We start from the raw sequence: 15,719 nt of genomic DNA, 5'->3' as shown, positions 1-15,719 counted from the left end.
TCTCTCAGCCCCATCAAGCTTCCTTCTCATGAGTCTCTCGGCCCCATCAAGCTTCCTTCTCTTGTGTCTCCCAGCCCCATCAAGCTTCCTTCTCAAGTGTCTCAGCCCCATCAAGCTTCCTTCTCAAGTGTCTCTCAGCCCCATCAAGCTTCCTTCTCTTGTGTCTCTCAGCCCCATCAAGCTTCCTTCTCTGGTGTCTCTCAGCCCCATCAAGCTTCCTTCTCATGTCTCTCAGCTCCATCAAGCTTCCTTCTCATGTCTCTCAGCTCCATCAAGCTTCCTTCTCTTGTGTCTCAGCCCCATCAAGCTTCCTTCTCTTGTGTCTCTCAGCCCCATCAAGCTTCCTTCTCTTGCGTCTCTCAGCCCCATCAAGCTTCCTTCTCAAGTGTCTCAGCCCCATCAAGCTTCCTTCTCAAGTGTCTCTCAACCCCATCAAGCTTCCTTCTCAAGTGTCTCAGCCCCATCAACTTCCTTCTCAAGTGTCTCTCAGCCCCATCAAGCTTCCTTCTCAAGTGTCTCTCAGCCCCATCAAGCTTCCTTCTCATGAGTCTGTCAGCCCCATCAAGCTTTCTTCTCTTGTGTCTCTCAGCCCCATCAAGCTTCCTTCTCAAGTGTCTCAGCCCCATCAAGCTTCCTTCTCAAGTGTCTCTCAACCCCATCAAGCTACCTTCTCAAGTGTCTCAGCCCCATCAACTTCCTTCTCAAGTGTCTCTCAGCCCCATCAAGCTTCCTTCTCAAGTGTCTCTCAGCCCCATCAAGCTTCCTTCTCAAGTGTCTCTCAGCCCCATCAAGCCTCATTCTCTTGTGTCTCTCAACCCCATCAAGCTTCCTTCTCAAGTGTCTCAGCCCCATCAAGCTTCCTTCTCTTGTGTCTCTCAGCCCCATCAAGCTTCCTTCTCTTGTGTCTCTCAACCCCATCAAGCTTCCTTCTCAAGAGTCTCTCAGCCCCATCAAGCTTCCTTCTCAAGAGTCTCTCAGCCCCATCAAGCTTCCTTCTCAAGTGTCTCTCGGCCCCATCAAGCTTCCTTCTCAAGTGTCTCTCAGCCCCATCAAGCTTCCTTCTCAAGTGTCTCTCAGCCCCATCAAGCTTCCTTCTCTTGTGTCTGTCAGCCCCATCAAGCTTCCTTCTCTTGTGTCTCTCAGCCCCATCAAGCTTCCTTCTCAAGTGTATCTCAGCCCCATCAAGCTTCCTTCTCTTGTGTCTCTCAGCCCCATCAAGCTTTCTTCTCAAGTGTCTCTCAGCCCCATCAAGCTTCCTTCTCATGAGTCTGTCAGCCCCATCAAGCTTTCTTCTCTTGTGTCTCTCAGCCCCATCAAGCTTCCTTCTCAAGTGTCTCTCAGCCCCATCAAGCTTCCTTCTCATGTGTCTCTCAGCCCCATCAAACTTCCTTCTCAAGTGTCTCAGCCCCATCAAGCTTCCTTCTCTGGTGTCTCTCAGCCCCATCAAGCTTCCTTCTCAAATGTCTCTCAGCCCCATCAAGCTTCCTTCTCTTGTGTCTCTCAGCCCCATCAAGCTTCCTTCTCTTGTGTCTCTCAGCCCCATCAAGCTTCCTTCTCATGAGTCTCTCAGCCCCATCAATCTTCCTTCTCTTGTGTCTCTCAGCCCCATCAAGCTTCCTTCTCAAGTGTCTCAGCCCCATCAAGCTTCCTTCTCAAGTGTCTCAGCCCCATCAACCTTCCTTCTCAAGTGTCTCTCAGCCCCATCAAGCTTCCTTCTCTTGTGTCTCTCAGCCCCATCAAGCTTCCTTCTCTTGTGTCTCTCAACCCCATCAAGCTTCCTTCTCAAGAGTCTCTCAGCCCCATCAAGCTTCCTTCTCAAGAGTCTCTCAGCCCCATCAAGCTTCCTTCTCAAGTGTCTCTCAGCCCCATCAAGCTTCCTTCTCAAGTGTCTCTCAGCCCCATCAAGCTTCCTTCTCAAGTGTCTCTCATCCCCATCAAGCTTCCTTATCATGTGTCTCTCAGCCCCATCAAGCTTCCTTCTCAAGTGTCTCTCAGCTCCATCAAGCTTCCTTCTCAAGTGTCTCTCAGCCCCATCAAGCTTCCTTCTCTTGTGTCTCTCAGCCCCATCAAGCTTCCTTATCATGTGTCTCTCAGCCCCATCAAGCTTCCTTCTCAAGTGTCTCTCAGCTCCATCAAGCTTCCTTCTCAAGTGTCTCAGCCCCATCAAGCTTCCTTCTCTTGTGTCTCTCAGCCCCATCAAGCTTCCTTCTCAAGTGTCTCTCAGCCCCATCAAGCTTCCTTCTCTTGTGTCTCTCAGCCCCATCAAGCTTCCTTCTCATGTCTCTCAGCCCCATCAAGCTTCCTTCTCAAGTGTCTCTCAGCCCCATCAAGCTTCCTTCTCAAGTGTCTCAGCCCCATCAAGCTTCCTTCTCAAGTGTCTCTCAGCCCCATCAAGCTTCCTTCTCATGGGTCTCTCAGCCCCATCAAGCTTCCTTCTCAAGTGTCTCAGCCCCATCAAGCTTCCTTCTCTTGTGTCTCTCAGCCCCATCAAGCTTCCTTCTCATGGGTCTCTCAGCCCCATCAAGCTTCCTTCTCTTGTGTCTCAGCCCCATCAAGCTTCCTTCTCGTGGGTCTCTCAGCCCCATCAAGCTTCCTTCTCAAGTGTCTCGCAGCCCCATCAAGCTTCCTTCTCAAGTGTCTCTCAGCCCGATCAAGCTTCCTTCTCAAGTGTCTCACAGCCCCATCAAGCTTCCTTCTCGTGAGTCTCTCAGCCCCATCAAGCTTCCTTCTCAAGTGTCTCTCAGCCCCATCAAGCTTCCTTCTCAAGTGTCTCTCAGCCCCATCAAGCTTCCTTCTCTTGTGTCTCTCAGCCCCATCAAGCTTCCTTCTCATGTCTCTCAGCCCCATCAAGCTTCCTTCTCAAGTGTCTCTCAGCCCCATCAAGCTTCCTTCTCATGAGTCTGTCAGCCCCATCAAGCTTCCTTCTCTTGTGTCTCTCAGCCCCATCAAGCTTCCTTCTCATGAGTCTCTCAGCCCCATCAAGCTTCCTTCTCTTGTGTCTCTCAGCCCCATCAAGCTTCCTTCTCAAGTGTCTCTCAGCCCCATCAAGCTTCCTTCTCAAGTGTCTCTCAGCCCCATCAATCTTCCTTCTCATGAGTCTGTCAGCCCCATCAAGCTTCCTTCTCTTGTGTCTCTCAGCCCCATCAAGCTTCCTTCTCATGAGTCTCTCGGCCCCATCAAGCTTCCTTCTCTTGTGTCTCTCAGCCCCATCAAGCTTCCTTCTCAAGTGTCTCAGCCCCATCAAGCTTCCTTCTCAAGTGTCTCTCAGCCCCATCAAGCTTCCTTCTCTTGTGTCTCTCAGCCCCATCAAGCTTCCTTCTCTGGTGTCTCTCAGCCCCATCAAGCTTCCTTCTCATGTCTCTCAGCTCCATCAAGCTTCCTTCTCATGTCTCTCAGCTCCATCAAGCTTCCTTCTCTTGTGTCTCAGCCCCATCAAGCTTCCTTCTCTTGTGTCTCTCAGCCCCATCAAGCTTCCTTCTCTTGTGTCTCTCAGCCCCATCAAGCTTCCTTCTCAAGTGTCTCAGCCCCATCAAGCTTCCTTCTCAAGTGTCTCTCAACCCCATCAAGCTTCCTTCTCAAGTGTCTCAGCCCCATCAACATCCTTCTCAAGTGTCTCTCAGCCCCATCAAGCTTCCTTCTCAAGAGTCTCTCAGCCCCATCAAGCTTCCTTCTCAAGTGTCTCTCAGCCCCATCAAGCTTCCTTCTCAAGTGTCTCTCAGCCCCATCAAGCTTCCTTCTCAAGTGTCTCTCATCCCCATCAAGCTTCCTTATCATGTGTCTCTCAGCCCCATCAAGCTTCCTTCTCAAGTGTCTCTCAGCTCCATCAAGCTTCCTTCTCAAGTGTCTCTCAGCCCCATCAAGCTTCCTTCTCTTGTGTCTCTCAGCCCCATCAAGCTTCCTTATCATGTGTCTCTCAGCCCCATCAAGCTTCCTTCTCAAGTGTCTCTCAGCTCCATCAAGCTTCCTTCTCAAGTGTCTCAGCCCCATCAAGCTTCCTTCTCTTGTGTCTCTCAGCCCCATCAAGCTTCCTTCTCAAGTGTCTCTCAGCCCCATCAAGCTTCCTTCTCTTGTGTCTCTCAGCCCCATCAAGCTTCCTTCTCAAGTGTCTCTCAGCCCCATCAAGCTTCCTTCTCAAGTGTCTCAGCCCCATCAAGCTTCCTTCTCAAGTGTCTCTCAGCCCCATCAAGCTTCCTTCTCATGGGTCTCTCAGCCCCATCAAGCTTCCTTCTCAAGTGTCTCAGCCCCATCAAGCTTCCTTCTCTTGTGTCTCTCAGCCCCATCAAGCTTCCTTCTCATGGGTCTCTCAGCCCCATCAAGCTTCCTTCTCTTGTGTCTCAGCCCCATCAAGCTTCCTTCTCGTGGGTCTCTCAGCCCCATCAAGCTTCCTTCTCAAGTGTCTCACAGCCCCATCAAGCTTCCTTCTCAAGTGTCTCTCAGCCCGATCAAGCTTCCTTCTCAAGTGTCTCGCAGCCCCATCAAGCTTCCTTCTCGTGAGTCTCTCAGCCCCATCAAGCTTCCTTCTCTTGTGTCTCTCAGCCCCATCAAGCTTCCTTCTCAAGTGTCTCAGCCCCATCAAGCTTCCTTCTCAAGTGTCTCTCAGCCCCATCAAGCTTCCTTCTCTGGTGTCTCTCAGCCCCATCAAGCTTCCTTCTCATGTCTCTCAGCTCCATCAAGCTTCCTTCTCATGTCTCTCAGCTCCATCAAGCTTCCTTCTCTTGTGTCTCAGCCCCATCAAGCTTCCTTCTCTTGTGTCTCTCAGCCCCATCAAGCTTCCTTCTCTTGTGTCTCTCAGCCCCATCAAGCTTCCTTCTCAAGTGTCTCAGCCCCATCAAGCTTCCTTCTCAAGTGTCTCTCACCCCATCGAGCTTCCTTCTCAAGTGTCTCAGCCCCATCAACTTCCTTCTCAAGTGTCTCTCAGCCCCATCAAGCTTCCTTCTCAAGTGTCTCTCAGCCCCATCAAGCTTCCTTCTCATGAGTCTGTCAGCCCCATCAAGCTTTCTTCTCTTGTGTCTCTCAGCCCCATCAAGCTTCCTTCTCAAGTGTCTCAGCCCCATCAAGCTTCCTTCGCAAGTGTCTCTCAACCCCATCAAGCTTCCTTCTCAAGTGTCTCAGCCCCATCAACTTCCTTCTCAAGTGTCTCTCAGCCCCATCAAGCTTCCTTCTCAAGTGTCTCTCAGCCCCATCAAGCTTCCTTCTCAAGTGTCTCTCAGCCCCATCAAGCTTCATTCTCTTGTGTCTCTCAACCCCATCAAGCTTCCTTCTCAAGTGTCTCAGCCCCATCAAGCTTCCTTCTCTTGTGTCTCTCAGCCCCATCAAGCTTCCTTCTCTTGTGTCTCTCAACCCCATCAAGCTTCCTTCTCAAGAGTCTCTCAGCCCCATCAAGCTTCCTTCTCAAGAGTCTCTCAGCCCCATCAAGCTTCCTTATCATGTGTCTCTCAGCCCCATCAAGCTTCCTTCTCAAGTGTCTCTCAGCTCCATCAAGCGTCCTTCTCAAGTGTCTCTCAGCCCCATCAAGCTTCCTTCTCTTGTGTCTCTCAGCCCCATCAAGCTTCCTTATCATGTGTCTCTCAGCCCCATCAAGCTTCCTTCTCAAGTGTCTCTCAGCTCCATCAAGCTTCCTTCTCAAGTGTCTCAGCCCCATCAAGCTTCCTTCTCTTGTTTCTCTCAGCCCCATCAAGCTTCCTTCTCAAGTGTCTCTCAGCCCCATCAAGCTTCCTTCTCTTGTGTCTCTCAGCCCCATCAAGCTTCCTTCTCATGTCTCTCAGCCCCATCAAGCTTCCTTCTCAAGTGTCTCTCAGCCCCATCAAGCTTCCTTCTCAAGTGTCTCAGCCCCATCAAGCTTCCTTCTCAAGTGTCTCTCAGCCCCATCAAGCTTCCTTCTCATGGGTCTCTCAGCCCCATCAAGCTTCCTTCTCAAGTGTCTCAGCCCCATCAAGCTTCCTTCTCTTGTGTCTCTCAGCCCCATCAAGCTTCCTTCTCATGGGTCTCTCAGCCCCATCAAGCTTCCTTCCCTTGTGTCTCTCAGCCCCATCAAGCTTCCTTCTATAGTGTCTCTCAGCACCATCAAGCTTCCTTATCATGTGTCTCTCAGCCCCATCAAGCTTCCTTCTCAAGTGTCTCTCAGCCCGATCAAGCTTCCTTCTCAAGTGTCTCGCAGCCCCATCAAGCTTCCTTCTCGTGAGTCTCTCAGCCCCATCAAGCTTCCTTCTCAAGTGTCTCTCAGCCCCATCAAGCTTCCTTCTCAAGTGTCTCTCAGCCCCATCAAGCTTCCTTCTCTTGTGTCTCTCAGCCCCATCAAGCTTCCTTCTCATGTCTCTCAGCCCCATCAAGCTTCCTTCTCAAGTGTCTCTCAGCCCCCTCAAGCTTCCTTCTCAAGTGTCTCAGCCCCATCAAGCTTCCTTCTCAAGTGTCTCTCAGCCCCATCAAGCTTCCTTCTCATGGGTCTCTCAGCCCCATCAAGCTTCCTTCTCAAGTGTCTCAGCCCCATCAAGCTTCCTTCTATAGTGTCTCTCAGCACCATCAAGCTTCCTTATCATGTGTCTCTCAGCCCTATCAAACTTCCTTCTCAAGTGTCTCAGCCCCATCAAGCTTCCTTCTCAAGTGTCTCTCAGCCCCATCAAGCTTCCTTCTCATGTGTCTCTCAGCCCCATCAAGCTTCCTTCTCATATGTCTCTCAGCCCCATCAAGCTTCCTTCTCATGTGTCTCTCAGCCCCATCAAGCTTCCTTCTCTTGTTTCTCCCAGCCCCATCAAGCTTCCTTCTCAAGTGGCAGCTAGATCGGTTCATAAAGATGGTAAACATTGGCACACACTCCCCCTGACTCGAATGGAAGGAGCGGTACTGTTCAAAATGATGCCTCTCCCACGTCTGCTTTACGTGTTGCAAAACTCACCATATGAAGTACCCCACCTCTTCTTCCGTAGGGTGGATTCAGAATTACAGGTGCTACTATGGTGCGGGGCGTCCCCTCGTACAGCACTGATCATGTTCCATAGAGGGGTCTTCAAAGGGGGCCTAGTGGTGCCCGGCGTTCGCAGTTTTTACTGGGCCTCAGAGCTGGTGAATGTGAATGGCTGGATATTTGAAGACAGAGCGGAGCCAGGGTAGAACACTTGGCCCACAGGAATTGTTATACACGAAACAAATGGATAAACTTCTTCTGTAAATACCAACACAGTAGCCAGGTCTTGGAAAGCGGCAAGAAAGCACTTAGGTTGGGAGAGCAAACTCTCATCAATGACGCCGCTCTGGACGGGTGACTTTCTGAAGGAAGTAGGTAAATTAGAGGGCTTTGCCAAATGGGAGTTACTGGGAATTTAAACATTAGGAAACATCGCGAGACTGTAGCATATATCACGTTTGTGGATTTACAAAGGGATTATGAGATGGGAAAGGAGAATGGCTGAAATATTTTCAATGGAGACACACATTACAGAAGCATATTCTTGAGGGAGAGACCCTGGAGACTGCCTCACCAGTAAAAGGCAGGCTACTGTCAAAGCAAGAACAAGACCATATCCTTAAAAAGATCATTAATAATGCCCTGGACCCCATGGGTGGTCTGCAGTTGGTATGGGAACAAGATATGGGCTCCATGGAAGACGAGCAATGGGTAGAATGCTGCAGGGCCCAAGAGAGGTGGCGATCTGGATGAGGTTTCGACTTATACAGCTTAAAGTGCTACACAGGGTGTATTACTTCAGGTCAGTGCTATACGGGTAGGAGTGAGAATAAACAAGGTTCTTTCTACCACCTACTCTGGGAATGCCAGATTCTTCAGGAGTATTGGAGGAAATTGCCAAGTTAATGTCGGAGGCGTTGGGCATGGTAGACCCCTTGGAGGCCAAATGGTTTCTCCTGAGATCGGAGGCAAATGACGACTAGCCAAGAGATATAAAGCAATGATTGGTGCCAGCCGCAGTGGTAGCTAAACAAACTGTGCAAAGAAATGGGGGGCAGCTGCCACTCCGTCAGTGGAGGATTGGGAAAGTGATCTAGACTGGTGCTGCCAGGCTGAATTGATGATTTACAAAAGTTCTCCCACTGCCAGTGGCATTTTTCTAAGAACCGGGTGGTTGAACCTGTGGTCATGTTGGAGCTGAAGAGGGAGGTGCCAGGCTGAGGGAAACCCCATCCGGGAGTGGGGGTTTGGGGGCGAGCCAGGAGGTAGAACCCCAGCCCCTACAGTGTACACTGAGCCAGCAGAAATCGGGAATAAGAGGTTCTGCTCATCTGCCAGAGTCCCATCCCAGTATATCTAGTGAAGGTGTAGTGGAATCATTACACTAATAATAACTGTGCAAATCACACCCAGTACAATCGTAATTTTTCCTTGATATTTACTAAAGCTGTTAATTGTAATGCAACTTACTGGTACTAACTTTATCACACTCAAAGAGTGGAAGCTTGAGCTAGCTACTTATGTCCTGAACAGTACAGATGGGGTTTGCAGCAGGCACATACTCCAGTGAGCTATCTTGTTTGGAAAGGATCTTTGACCTGGGATTACACCTCGATCTCTATTCCAAATACAAGAACAGCATTGGAAATGTACTAGTATGTAAATCTGTGACCTATAGATTATGCCCAGTGCTTTGCAGGAGAAATGAACCATCACATCAACTTCACAGACCGTGTAAGCAAACATTTGATGGTTACCCATCGATCCTTGCAGTGCATGCTTTAACCCACTGATCTCTTGTTACTAAAGAAGCTTCTGTCAAACAGATACTGCTGTTAAGGTAGTACAGAGAGTTCTTGTTCCTAGTGTGGAAATCTGTAGACCGATTGGTACGGGAAAGCAACACCCAACCAAGCACTTAGATTGCAGGACACAGAAAATCAAGTGGCCTTAAACAGGGCATTTGAGGTACTGCAAATTAGAAGAATGTCTTTTAAAGATAACATACATAAAATAAAATTAAAGGAAAAGTTTGAACGACCCTTCCCCCTTGTTGCACAGTCTCAAAGGTCAGTTGTAAAATGTGAGTGGGATACAGTGATGCCAACTGTTTGATATAACCATTTCTGTAGTAAGATAGCCAGCTGAGTCCTAAGAGGGACCCCAGAGACAGATTGGGACAGCACATCTGGGAAGGGTACAATCTGTTGCACACGGCTCTGAGGGAGCGGGAACGAATAAAGGACAAGGGCAAATCAGAAAATAGGCCAAAGTCCCTTAAAAATTACAATAAGTATTTATTTATTTATTTATTACGTTTATATAGCGCGACAGCTACCCATAAGGGTTTCCCGGCGCTGAAAGGACAGAAGCAGCATATCACTAGCAGATGAGGGATTATTGGTTAAAGAGCCAGGTTTTAACGGCTCTGCGGAAGCGAGCATGACAGTTCTCCATGCGAATGTCCACGGGGAGGGAGTTCCAAAGTCTTGGTCCAAGATTAACAAAAGAACTGCCACCAATTCTAGAAAGTCTGTACTTAGGTACATAAAATAGATATTGAGAAGAACGAAGAGAACGAGAAGGAGTGTAGGGTTTGACAAGGGACTGAAGATACAAGGGAGCTACCCCCGCCTTGATCTTGTGCATGTAGCTCAAAGCCTTGAACTTTACTCGACTTTCAAAACGGAGCCAATGGAGCTCCCGAAGGCGTTCTGTGATGTGATCGGTTTTACGACAGCCACAGAGAAGCCGAGCGGCGGCATTTTGGACCAATTGAAGACGCCGTGTGACTGCCTTGGTAGACCCCAGGTAGAGTACGTTGCCATAGTCCAACCTGGAGGTCACCAAGGCATCCACTACGGACTTCTGCGTTTCGGATGGTAACATCCAAAAGATTTTTCTCAGCCACCGCAGGATGGTAAAGCAGGTGGCTGCCACTTTGTTGGCCTGACATTTCATGGATAAACCATTGTCGATGATCAACCCAAGATTACGCACATATTTGGAAGGGGAAGGTAAAGAACCCATAGCAGCTGGCCAGTGCCCAGGGCTCCAGAGGTCGGGTTTATTCCCAAGTACCAAAACCTCGGTCTTCCCACCATTTAATTTGAGCAGGTTGTGGTTCATCCAGTGGGATAATTCGCTGAGACCCGCCTGCAGGGGGGAGGTCGAGGCAGGGTCAACTTGGGATAAAGAAAAGACGATTTGAGAATCGTCCGCATAAGTAAATAAATTAAGTCCAGAACGTTGTGCAATAAGTGCCAAGGGAGTGACGTAAAGATTGAAGAGGAGGGGACTGAGGATCGAGCCTTGGGGCACACCGTGAGGGGAAGAATACGTTTTAGAAGTGGAAGAGTGAGAAAATATTTGGAAAGTCCGGTCTGTCAGGAAAGATGTAAGCCAGTCCAAGGCTAGTCCACTGATGCCAATAGCCGCGAGGGATCTGAGGAGTATGTCGTGGGATACAGTGTCAAAAGCTGCACTGAGATCGAGTAATATCAGAGCAACTGTATCACCTCGGTCCAGCAGCAGGCGAAGATTTTCTATTACGCCAAGAAGAGTGGTCTCGGTGGAAAAACCAGGACGGAAACCGGACTGAGAGGGATGTAGCAAGTTATTAGTTGCCACAAACTGGGACAGGTGCTGGTGAATGTGCCTCTCTAAGATTTTAGAAAATGCAGGTAATAAAGAAATAGGACGAAAGTTGGAAGGAACAGTGGGATCAGCAGTGGGTTTTTTCAACAACGGGGTAACCATTGCGTGCTTCCAACAACCAGGGACGACAGCAGTGTTGAGTGACTGATTAAGTAAGGTGCAAATCATAGAGAGTTGAGGGGTATCCAGAAGGCGCAGTATAGGGATAGGCAAGGGATCAATCGGAGAGCCTGACTTAACCTTGCTCAGGATCTCCAAGAGAGTGGGGGGGTGAAGATCAGGCCAAGACAGAAGTAATGCCAGGGACGGAGCAGGAGAGTCAGTGACCTCCCCTAAATTAGGGGGCAGAGTCGCAGAGATGTTGCTGTCTCTTTGAACGGAGATATCCTGATAAATATTTTCAATTTTAGCGATAAAGTACTGAGCGAGTTCATCGCACTTGCTGATTGACAGGGGGGGAGGTTTGGCCGTAGTCTGAGAACCTGCCAGGTCTTTAACCATGCTAAAAAGTACTTTAGATTTGTTAACCGCTTCCGAGATCATTTTATTTGCATAATTTGCCCTTGTTAGGGTACATGCTTTATGGTAACGCTTCAACTCATTTTTATAAGTAAGGCCAGCTGAAGGAGAGTAATCCCTTCTCCAGGCGCGTTCCAATTTTTTACATCGAGATTTATCAGTTTGTAATGTCTCATTATACCATGGGGCAGGTGTTCTATGGATTTTCATCTTCTTATGGACAAAGGGAAGGCAGATGTCAAAGGCTTCAAGGAGCCAGGAGTTGACAGCGGTGGCAGCGGTTTCCACGTCAACCGAATTTGGTAGGCTGGTGGGTAAGTGAGTGGCAAGAGCTCTGTCAAGTGAGCAAATGTCCAACTTTTTCCAGTCTCTCTTTCGAATACTCACTGGGGCAATGCTTCAGTAGGAGTAAAAGTAAACCTAATTAAATAATGGTCAGACCAAAGAACAGGCAATGCCGAAAAGCAATGCAGGTGGAGTATATTAGAAACAAGCATTGGAAATGCAATAGGTCTCGCATTAGAAAAGTTGGAGCTATTGGTCTTGTAAATGACAAATATTTTATTTATTTGTTGGTTTTTAAAATAGCTAAATTGATAGCTTTGTCATTTACAATGCCAATAGTTATAACTTTCGCGAATGTGACACCTATAGCATTTGGAATGCAACATGTTTTGTATTTACGTGACTTAGATGGCAGCTCTGGTTGTTAGGCCACATCTCTAGAGAGCAGGAGAGTGCAGCAGGGGAGAGTAGCACAGCAATGCAATAGGTCTCGCATTAGGAAAGTTTGAGCTATTGGTATTGTAAAAGCACATTTTTTATTTATGTGCTTGTTTTGAAAATAGCGAAATTAATAGCTTTGTTATTTACAATGCCAATAGTTTTATCTTTCGCAAATGTGACACCTATTGTAACACAATATGTGTTGTAGCACTGAGTGGTGTGAGGGTGAGGGGTGTGAGGGTGAGGGTGAGTGGGTGTGTGAGGGTGAGTGAGGGTGTGTGAGGGTGAGGGTGTGTGAGGGGGTGTGAGGGTGAGGGTGTGTGAGGGTGAGTGAGGGTGTGTGAGGGGGTGAGGGTGAGGGTGAGGAGGTGAGGGTTAGGGGGTGAGGGTGTGAGGGTGACTGAGGGTGTGTGAGGGTGAGGGGATGAGGGTAAGGGTGTGTGAGGGTGAGGGGGGGTGATGGTGAAAGGGTGCGAGGGTGAGGGGGTGTGAGGGTGAGTGTGTGTGGGTGAGGGTGTGTGAGGGTGTGAGGCTGAGTGAGGGTGAGAGGGTTGTGAGGGGGGGTGAGGGTGTGAGGGTGAGTGAGGGTGTGTGAGGATAAGGGGGGGAGGATGAGTGAGGGTGTGAGGGTGAGGGGGTGTGAAGGTGGGTGAGGGTGTGAGGGTGGTGAGGGTGGGTGGGTGAGGGTTTGTGAGGGTGAGAGGATGTGAGGGCGTGTGATGGTGAGGAAGTGTGAGTGTGAGGGTGACTGAGGGTGTGAGAGGGTGAGGGGGTGAGGGTAAGGGTGTGTGAGGGTGAGTGGGTGTATGAGGGGGTGTGAAGGTGTGTGAGGGTGGGTGAGGGTGAGTGAGGGGGTGTGAAGGTGAGTGAGGAGGGTGAGGGTGAGGGGGTGTGAGGGTGAGGGGGTGAGTGTGACAGGGTGTGTCAGGGTGAGGGGGTGAGAGCAAGGATGTGTGAGGGTGAGGGCGGGTGAGAGGGTTGTGAGGGGGTTGAGGGTGTGAGGGTGAGTGAGGGTGTGTGAGGATGAGTGGGTGAGGGGGTGAAATGGCCTTGGTACTGTGTGAAGCAACATCTAGGTCCCTTTGGCTGTATGCCTGTATGAACAAAAAAATAACACCTCAAATGGCTGGGCTCCGCGGTTGCAATGGACTGTGCTTACGAAACAATTCAACAAGCACTGGCAAAGGCAGAAGCTAAACAGCTGAGAGAGGGGCCACATCCTGCACAACAGGATACTGAGCTGTGAAGAGGTGCAGAATGAACTGTTGCACAGGGAAAAGGATCTTCATATAACCTCACCCTATCACAACACCCAGTCGGAAAATAATGTCAAACTCATGCAGCCTTCCTTACATTGCCATGACTATCGTACCAGCGGATAAAAAAGTCAACAGCAAATGGCTGGACCAAAAGCACACTCTCTCTGTACTGTGTGGTAAAATGGCATCTCTGATGAATAACTACAGCTGTCTGTCCGCAAGACCTAAAAACATTAAAGTGCACAATTCTGCAACACTGATTAAGAATTATATTTTCAGACTGCCATGTGATGCTAAAAAGAAAGAAAATGAACGTTGTTATCAGGTAATTCGTCCCAGTCATCGATTTCAAACAAATTAAATGCCTGTTTTGAATAGGTTCGTTTTGGAAAGCGCACACTCACTAGATTCCCCAGTGACGCAAGAAAACGTCCTACACATGTGTTCCCAGCCCCTCCCAAACTCCAGTTTTATGTTAACGCCTGCATTAGTCCAGGGCAACACATATCCGTGACGTCCACCACACTGCCAAGTCACCCAACCGGAGGGCGAACTGGGCTGGGCGTCATGCTCTCTGCAAAGCAACTCACATGACACCAAACCAAAAAAAATAGCAACAAGAAAACAAACAGAAACAAGTCGGGCGGCACAACAGGGGCTGAAAAAAGGGGAGGCTGAAAAAATAAAGGGAGACACGGCCTGGTGGCCGTGAAACTGCAGGGAGAGAGAGGGGAGGTGCTGGCGGCTGGGGAGGGGGAGGAGAAATGCGAGCAAGGCTGTGTGCGGGGAGAGAGAGCGGAGGTGCTGGCGGCACCAAGCTGGCTGGGGAGGGGGAGGAGGCAGAGGTTTCCCCAAACATATTCCTTTTACATTGTTTCAGAGACTGGACGAATTTGTAACTGTGGTTTCAATTCGATGTTCCTGTTGCAGGCAGTCCTCAAGACGACAGAAATGACTTGATTTGGTGTAGGGTATACAACGTTTCTGACTGATGCTAAATCACTGGAGGGAAGGCATTCTGAAAGAAAATACGGATTCAAAGGAAACCTCTGCGACTGTATGGAATTATTAAGCTTGTAAAGCGCCAGGCTACATCGAAGTAGACACAACTCATGCCAAATAGTCAGAACTAACCCAAACGAGGAAGGCCTCTCTCTTAAGAATTTTAACAAAGCAAACGTCTCTGAGGACAGGGCAATCATCAAAAGGGTGGGGGCTCTCTAAATTGGGATGGGCAAACCTCTTTTCAAAACGGTAAAGGGTCCTTGAACAAATGCTAATTACATAGGGGTGGGACTTTTGCGTGTAAGGGGTTGACTTTCCAATGGAGATGGGATTCACTTCAAAGAAGGGCACTCCCCTAGAGGGCTCGATGTTCCCAGCCCTAGAATGGGCATTTAGTGTCCTACGGGGATCCCGCTTGTCTATGTCCGCGTTCTGCCCTCACAGAGTACATTTTTCAACACTCCAAGCAGCCGCCTGCCTTACTGAGCTGGTTTTCATCAGGGAGGAGGAAGATTTAAAATCAGGGTTCGCAAGAACACTGACCGGAAGCATTACACGAGACAAACCATTGCGGCCAGGGACTTGAAGTGGGCCCAGGATTGGGGGATGGAGGGAGGGAGAGAGAGGACATGCGAGTGCACGTTATTAGGATGGAGGTACTTTTTAGCGTGGTTAAAGACCTGGCAGGTTCTCCAAGTGGACATTCAGATCCCCAACAACCAAGAAGTTGCTGGAGGATGTTAAAACCGAAGCTATATAATCCGAGAATTGTACCAGCCAGGCATTAGCTGGGCCAGGAGGACGATACACTAAAAGACCAGTGAGGGTGACCTTAGGATGAAGAGCAAGCTTGAAATACGCTGCCTCACAATTGCATAAGGTGACCGGATCGAGTTGGCATAGATATGCGTTCTTAAATATAATTGCAATGCCACCCCCGGTTTTCTTGGGTCGGTCACTTTTAGCAATGGCGTAGCCAACGGGTAAAGCTTCCGCGATGTCTGGACCGGAGCTCTCGTGGAGCCATGTTTCAGTGATGAATAACACATCAGGGGATTCATCAGTGAGAAGATCAAAAATCTCACGTTTATGCTTATGCAGGGAGCGACAATTCAAGCTGAGAAAGGTATAACTAGGGTAAAAAGGAGTAATGGTCCGCTGAACAAAACAGTTACATAACTGTGGGACATCCAAAGAGAAAGTGCAATGGGGGCAAAATTGTGGGAACTGATCAAGCATGTCAAAGGTAACAGCTGCATGGATAGGTATGGGTTTCAAAGCATGCAATTGATCAGCTCCATAGATGAGCCTAGGTGACGTAAATTGGTCAGGGGTCGTGGCCCCTGGGCCCGTATGGGCGCAGACGGGAGCGCCATCGGCCCGACTCGCTGCGCGGATGGGAGGTGCCAGACATTTAAACAGGAAGAGGGTGGGAGGGTCGAAAGAACTAGACCGCCAACCCTGCGCCTCCCTGCAAGATGGCGGCTCACCCCCGGATCAACCCGCGACAGCGCCTAATCGGCTGCGCGGGGTGATACACAGTGCAATGAAGGTAGCCGAGTGCAAAATGAGCAAGTGAGCAGAGAACAAGGTAAAAACAGATTAAAACACATTTTTAAAACCAAAGTTGAGATGTGCTGCCTAACTTTCCC

The sequence above is a fragment of the Lissotriton helveticus genome, assembly GCF_964261635.1.
Source record: "Lissotriton helveticus chromosome 1_1 unlocalized genomic scaffold, aLisHel1.1 SUPER_1_unloc_19, whole genome shotgun sequence".
Classification (NCBI taxonomy): Eukaryota; Metazoa; Chordata; class Amphibia; order Caudata; family Salamandridae; genus Lissotriton; species Lissotriton helveticus.
This window is presented reverse-complemented; position numbering follows the sequence as displayed.